This window comes from Sinocyclocheilus rhinocerous, unplaced genomic scaffold (genome assembly GCF_001515625.1).
Source record: "Sinocyclocheilus rhinocerous isolate Xijiao unplaced genomic scaffold, SAMN03320098_v1.1 scaffold1467, whole genome shotgun sequence".
NCBI classification, from domain to species: domain Eukaryota; kingdom Metazoa; phylum Chordata; class Actinopteri; order Cypriniformes; family Cyprinidae; genus Sinocyclocheilus; species Sinocyclocheilus rhinocerous.
Genome location: NW_015647960.1, coordinates 389,589 through 398,033, shown reverse-complemented (window position 1 = coordinate 398,033; position 8,445 = coordinate 389,589). Strand labels below are relative to the sequence as shown.

The following is an 8,445-nucleotide window of genomic DNA, read 5'->3' as shown; positions in this document are numbered from 1 at the left end:
CGGCCAGCGGCGGACTGAGTTGAGCATATATGTTTGATCAATTTAACATGACTTGCCTAAAATAAAACCTATAGACATAAAACACTTCATGCAATTCACAATATTCATTTAAAAATCTAACCTAGATAAATGTGTGCTGTTAGACGGATATACAGTCGTTTGTGCGGAGAGTGGAAGCTGAAGCGCGGTCTGCAGGACATAGAGGCGCCAAAATATCAACAAAAACCTGTGCTTTTGTAAAATAATTAAGGAAAACATACAGGATGCGCTTTCTGTCGTCTTGGTCTTGAACAGGAGCGCTTCACAATGATGAACCGAAACTCAGCGAATACTTGCCTCCTCACAGACATGATAAATATATCTAATAGAATGCTTTAAATACTTTGAAACGAAATAATTCAAATAGAAAACAAAAACTTTTCATTATGTAGGCTAATCTGTAAAGATGTATTTCTCTCTAAAGGCGCACATCCTGAGGAGATGGCGAATCAGGATCGTCAACTTCATCTTGTGACACTGACTTAGAAAATACTAGTTCATTAATAAATAATTCAAATATCTCCTTAGTATTTTATTTATTTATTGTTTTTGTTTTTTGGGCTTCTGTGCCAAGACTGTGTTTGCATGCAGTACAAATAGCCTACAGCGGCATTTTAGTACCATATTGAAAAATAAGATTAACGTCATAATATTTTAAGAATAAAGTAAAAATTACGATAATAAAATCAGGTTATAGGCCTATTGCGTGAAGTTAATGTGAAAATTCCACCTATGCTCCGCCAAACTTGAACTGAGACGAATATAGTTATCTCACTACAAATTTAGAAGCATAAAAACACATGTATTGTTTGTAGTATTTTGTTATAAAGTTGACAGAAGGCTGACACTTTGTGTTTTAATATAAGTAACAAAGCACAAAGCTTATTGCGATTATTGGGTGGCTTGCGTGCTACAAATGATGAATGGACTTGAAAACGTTAAATATTATTTCCAAGGATTTATACCATAAATAAAACAGCTTGTGAATACACGTAAGGTTAATCACTTCAGAAAAATCAACAATAAGTTAACCGAGTTAGAGCCAATAACGTTTGGGGGTGCCCATACTAATTTTTTTTGCATATGGGCCCGGGGCTGAATTGCTACGCCACTGTATGTGTGTATATATATATATTAGGGATGCACCAATACCGATACTGGTCTCCTGTACTCGTACTCGTACTCGTTAAAATGCCCCGATACCAAACGCCGATACCACACAGCATGTGATAAGCGCCATATTCAGACAAAGAAACCGACAACAGAACAACAGACAGCAGAAAGGAGTTAAGGATGTCTACTACGAAGTATATGTATGCAATGAATATAACGTTAAACATTCAGTATTAACGCCTGTGTAGCTGATGTGCGCAAGCTGATAAACAGTTCCTGTACCCGATATTTAAAAAATTTACAAATGCAATAAAAATATCGGTATCGGTACTCGGTATCGGCAAGTAACAAAAATAAAAGTATCGGTATCGGGCGAGTACTGGAAAAAGTGGTATCGGTGCAAAAATATATAAATTATATTACATATATATTCAACAATATTTACTTTAGCATAAAGCAGTATATACAGTATTTAACATATCATTTATAATAAATAGAAATATTTGGTATATGTATTAATATGGTATATGACTTACATTTAAAAATACATATATCATTATTATACTTTAAAAAAAAAAGAATAGTGTGTTCAATAGTCTTAATATTACATATTAGGCTTTGCTGTATTGACATTGCTATTGAGAAACCCAATATCAATACTGACATTTAGTATTGTGACAACTCTAAAACACTGAAAGGTTTGTATAAAAAGGCTTACTTTTCAAACTAACTGGGAGGACATGAAAGAAAATTATTGCCGGCACTCAAGACTGGCGTTCAGCCAACAGTAAAAGCCGAGCTCCGATTCTCCAGCAAGTCGTTACGGCACAGTAAAATCTAATTTACAATGGGCCATTCATGCAGAAATTATTCAAATGCACATTAATCTCTCTCTGTCTGCGTGAGGAAACAGACATAAACATTCTGCTGGAAGATACAAGCACAATGATTCCTACGAATATCACACACACAGAGCCACAATCCAGGCTTACTCAATATGTGTTATGCTTGCGTATAATGCATGATTGGATACATGATAACGGCCTAAATCTAATGAGGGACCTAAACACTCTGGGTCATTGGTTAATGGACACAGTTGGACACTTGGGTCTCATGGGTCACTAAGCTTTGTAAAGTGGAGCAGACTCTTGACATGATCGCTGTCTTCGCGGAGACATTCAATAATCCAGTTAGATCCAGACGGCCACAGAACGGTTTGGGAAGCAGATAATCCAGTGGTAAATGTTTACTAGAAACCTCCCGAGAGCCGTGACTGTGCTGTCTGCAGGCGCTGCTGTCTCACTGCTCTCAGCTCCTGGTGAGATACGATTCACACAGTTAGCTTCCTCTCTCGCTGGCTGCTTCTTCAACCTCATTATTTTTCGTTAGTTCCTAACGTTTCATGCACCTCCACGGCCCCATCAGTAAGGCTTTTACAACAGAAATGTGTTCCTGTTAAGTCAAATTATACTAGATATCATGCAGCATTATCATTAGCATGATTAAAATGGCCATAATTACAACAACAACACACTTATACTAAAACGATCAGTAAAGTGGGTAAACACTCACCACACAGCTTCCTCTCAAACTGTTTATTATTAAACTCGCGATTAATCGCATGATTGTCATGAGTTAACCCGTGATTAATCGCAACTTAATCGCAAATTTTTATCTGTTCTAAATGTACCTTAAATTAATACATTTGTTTGCCCCTCTGTTCCCACATACTGTAATTTGATGCAGCCAAATTCTCAATAAAACGGTTTTCATTGTTATATTTTACTGTTTCTATTGTCAGACAACCGAATTAATATGAAATAGTGACTGAAACGCGACCCATTAAGACTACATAACCAGCTTTCCCTTCCAAGATGTTAATCTGCACAAAAATCCTGATTTATAATCGAGCCATCGTCTGATGAAATCAAATACACATAAGATAAAGACAATAGCTGTGCTGTGATTTCGGCTATACTTGCATGTAAAATTAGAGAAGCAACGATCTGGGCTGCGTTTCCCAAAAGCATCGTAAGCTTAAGTACATCATACATCCATTGAAACCAATGGAGCTACGATCAACTTAAGCTTACGATGCTTTTGGGAAACGCAGCCCTGGTTTAACTAAAAGCGCTGCTCCTCTCAGCCACTCGCTGAACAGAGCAGACGCAAAACCTCGTGCTCGTGTGGCAGTACCAGCGAGTCTCAGAAACTAAATAAGGTTTGTCCAATGTGTTATGTATTGTTGCTAGGCGCTGTTTTGAAAAGAAAAAAAAGTCTCTGAATCTAGCGACAAAGTCGCTAAATTGGCTGTCAGCATCTCCATTTCTCCAACTACGGGCTGGGCAACGGGTCAAACAGGAAATATGTGCTGAATTAATCGCGCATTAATACAATTTGTGCTGTTAAAATGAGTTTGCGTTAACACGTTAATTTTTACAGCTCTAATATATATATATATATATATATATATATATGCACAGTGTATATATATATATATATATACATATATATTATTATAAAGTCTACAAAGACACCTCTTTCTTTCTTAATCTATGAAGTAATCCTATCTGAAAACTAGACATTTAAAACATTGTTGGCTCATCAAAAAACAATATAAACCATTCAAATTGTCAGCTGGCTGCTTTTATATATATATATATATATACATATATATTATTATAAAGTCTACAAAGACACCTCTTTCTTTCTTAATCTATGAAGTAATCCTATCTGAAAACTAGACATTTAAAACATTGTTGGCTCATCAAAAAACAATATAAACCATTCAAAATAATTGTCAGCTGCTTTGTGACAATAGTGAATGCTTCAAGTCCCAAGTCCCATCAACTTTATGTGGCCCTGTGATTGATTAGATGAATTTGCTGACAGTGAGTGAATCAACAATTAGTGGACCAGTGTACCTACTCTAGTTTCCATTTAGATGCACATATTCAGTGAATTTTATTGGTCTTAATAAGTGTCATATTAATATCAGAACTGCATAATAAACAAGCTTTGCAATGACACAATCACTAATAATGGGCGAAACAAACTCAAGCGATACGTTTCCTTGGAATACATCAATAATCAACACATCAGAGGTGTTTAGGCAGTTAGGCATTTTCTGCTGAGGATGTGATGTCATCATGCCATGACCTCGTTATGAAGGGCCTGAGGACAGGCGCTGTGTCAGAGGTTTGGACGAGCTATCGCTGACCTGCTTTGACACCGAGGTCTGACGGGATATTTTTAAACGCCACTCAGACTGTGGAGCAGACGCTGCAGGCAGCCTGACCTCAGACTCTCCTGACCTCAGCGTTGACCTCGACGACCCCTAAACCAACAGCTCGGGGTCTGATGGGTCTTCACCCCTGGCTTTCCTCTCATGCGGTACTGGTGTTTCTTTCTGACCTGAGGGGAAGAGCTAGTGACTAAATAACAGCCCATTTACTACAACACTAAACCATCAGCAGACTGTCATCTCTTCTCCTCCAGTTGCAGAAATGATGGAGTTGTTTTGGTTGGAGGAGGCAGATGTTTTAGGGGGTCAGATACACTGATTGTAGGACTTCACCTGTGCATCTGGAGGCCGCAGTGTTGCAATTATCATCAGTTCTGTCAAAACTGTGAACCTCGTTCCCTCTACAAAAGATGATCTTAAATCTACCTAATTTATTGGGGTAAAAATAGAGCAAACTTGATTTTATTAATCCAAATTTGACTGAAAATTTAATAAAACACGTAGTAAAGCGAGAGAGATTTGACATCAGCTGGCAGAACAAGGTATTATATTTTGATGAAAAATCTAAGATCAATTTAATATACCTACATATAATATTGTGCACTGATAAGGAAAAATCTGTTAAAACATGCATTAAATTGACCAAAAGTGACAGTAAAGACATTTACACTGTTAGAATAGTCTGTTTTAAATGAATGCTGTTTTAGCTCTTCTGAATCTTGAAAAAAAAAAAAAAAAAAATTCAGGATTTCATTCATCACAGGAATAAATTTGATTTGAATATATATTCAAATAGAAAACAGTTATTTTAAATTGTAATGATATCTCAGAATATTACTGTTTTTACTGTATTTTTGATCAAATAAATGCAGACTTGGTGAGCATAAGAGGCTCCTATATATATATATATATGTATATATATATAAAAATTAATTTTCTGTTTTCATTACCAATATTTTAATAGAGAGTTTTTCCAGTGAGGAGCGTGCTTTTGTTTTTATATTAAATAATAAAAATATACATTTTATAAAAACATATTTCCTAACTCTTACTGACCTCTCTCTCTCTCTCTCTCTCTCTATATATATATATAAAAACTCACATCTTTAAATTGTCCTTTAAAGCATCGCTGCAACATTTAATGTGGCACTTTTGAAACAAATTAAGTGTCTAACACACACACACACACACACACTGCTATAAACGATGTTCCTGTTATTATATATAATCTGTAGGTCTCAGTTGTTTGTGTTCACTGTAATAATTTAATCATAAACAAGGCACAGTTGCATGTTAAACTATTTATAAATTTTATGAATAAAAACGTGACAGAATAATACAATACTTGCATTCAATATTCATATTACATTCAATCAAATTGTTAGACTAGAAACATTGCTAGGACTTATTCACTAGTCTACCCAAATCTAATCTAAACATGACTTTCTCATGACTGTCAAGTTGACTAGTTTTTTTGAAGAAGAACGAGGAAAAAAAGCAGGTGGGATAGATGGAGTAAAGAAAGAACGAAAGACAGCAGGCAAATATTAACAGGAACATATCTCAATCAATGGGGAGTTTAAGCATGTTTACATCTTGTGCATTAGCCGGAGCTTTTCCAAACCATGACAAGATGGACTCCATTACAGTCCAACCAAATTACACCTGAGGGATCTCTAGCCCCATCAACGGCCGTTAAACGCGCTTGAGCTGAGAAAGCTTTGGCGGAAATGTTAAAAACAAACTGATGAGTCGTTCCTTCACGACGCCTGAAAACAGGACAAAATAACACTGCGAGAGACGCGTTAATTTACAGTCCCGCAGCTCGAGGCAGAGCACCAGATAGGGAGTGTGTGAGAGCTCATTTGTGTCTCCTTACACCATTACGAGGTTTTTTAGCGAAGGAACGCTGGTGTGATTTCACAAGCCAATCACTGTTCTAGCAGAGCCAAGTCAGGATCGTCCAATTGAATCTACATCCACAAAACATGACATATCCCTCGCTGGCTTTCTCACTTCTTTGTGTTAATGTGACACTTTCTCACTCGATTTGTCCTCCGCTATCTCTCGCCAGTCTTAACTCAAACTGATTTTGTAGTACTATCAATGAGATGAAGGACAGTTTATGGAACAACAAAAATATTACAAACCGTGACACGCAGCCAACACACATCCTGGCCAATTTTATTCCCATATAAAGCATAACAGAAGAGCTTACCAATTACTAGTCACCTAATTTACATTTAAAACGCAGCAACCAGTTGCATAAACAGTGCCAGGAGTTATCAAACTTCCCCAAATTACATAAAGAATAACTTGTTTCATTTGCATTTTAGGTGACAATTTGCATTGCGCCTCAAAACAAACGCACTGAAATTCTTTCCGTCTTCGAATGAGGACTGGTAATGTATTCATGAAACAATTTTTTGCCCAGTTGATATCCAAATGAGCGAGGATGCTGCAGTTTTTGTGGGAATGGACCCAGTGGAGTATGATAAAGTCCACTTTCCTCATCTCATTTCTGAACTGTGTATTTAAATCAGGTCTTTACCCTGATAGCTCAAATATGTTGTTGTATGTCCACTTTCTGCATTTTCATCTGGAAGTATTTTCTGCGAAAATGTTCCCTGTATGTTAGATGAACATTCAGCAGATGTTTATGATCTAGAATGCAATTTCAATTTCACTCAATGCACATTTGCACTGCAAAAATGACTTCTTAAGTTTTCAATTAGGCTTTTTTGGACTTGTTTTATAGATTTTTTGATATTGTAAATTGAAAACAATCCTTCAACACTGCATTAGCTATCAAGACAAATTTTTTATGAATGTATCTTTAATACAAGTGTATTTGGTCAAACTTCACTGGCACATGACCTAATACACAAAATAATGTTCTTTTTAGCAGCATCATATGACCCGAAAAACGAGTGGAAAAAAACCTTCCAGCACAGTAAGACAAAATACACATAACTTCAAAATACAACCGCATGCAGTGTGTTGCTTCTCAAATTAATTTAACTTGTTTACAGGATTTTTAGATGTTTTAATTGGAAAACAAAACAAAAACACTGAAGAATATGATTTTTTTTAGTTAGATGATGACAATATTAGATGAGCTGAATTGAATTCATTCAGGATGATTCCCATTAGTGTATTACAGTAATGATAATTTGCATATGTTGTCATGAAAACACTGCCATTAAAACATTGCAAAAACACCTTTATAGTGTTAAATCGGGCTTATATACACTGTAAAAAAAGATTTTTCAAGGTTGCAAATAAAACGATTATTTAAATACCTTTTACAAGAAAATGCTATTTTAGTCTTTTTAATTTGTCTTTCAAAAATGACTAATATAATATAACAATATAATATAATAATTATTATATATTATCTTTTTTATTTTGAAGTAAAATACGACTTGTAAAAATAAAACGTATTTCTTCATGAGACTGGCCTAATTAGAACTATTAGACAACCTATACTAGAAATAACCAAATACAATTCCACAAAATTGCAAACAATCAATTGACGAATTGTCAATTGTTATCTTAAGTTATCGAAATTATCTTTGGAAAATATCGAAGAAAAAGTCCACTAATGATATGCGAGGGCAGATGTGATGGATTAAGCAGCTAACGCTCCAACTCCAACCAATATTTAGCATGTGGTGCTGTTAATTTATGCAGATATGCTGTTTATACAAGGTAAAACTCAAGGGCAAGCTAAATGCATCCTGGTGTCTTATTAAAATGGGAGAAAACATCTTCAGCATTTTAATTATGAGGGTATATGTCAAATTCAACATCAACACACCAGCTCTAGGCTATTCAGTTTAACATATATGACATTAATGCTTGATTCGCAATGAATTAAAAATATAAAACCTCCTATTGTAAAGTATTGCAATTTAACACTGTAATATAGTGTATATAAAGTGCTGATTATCCAATCAGAATCAAGCATTCCTGAGAAAATGCACTTGTTTTTCTCAAAAGCATCTGAACTGCCGCATTCACAATGTCACAGCAGCCAAAAAACCTCC

General features: G+C 35.4%; 1 protein-coding gene across 1 annotated transcript in view; it reads right to left on the bottom strand.

Moving 5' to 3' along the window:
- LOC107709500 (elongation factor-like GTPase 1) overlaps positions 1–8,445 on the bottom strand; it is a 115,819-nt gene that overhangs the window by 15,549 nt on the left and 91,825 nt on the right. The gene's annotated exons all lie outside the window — the stretch shown is intronic.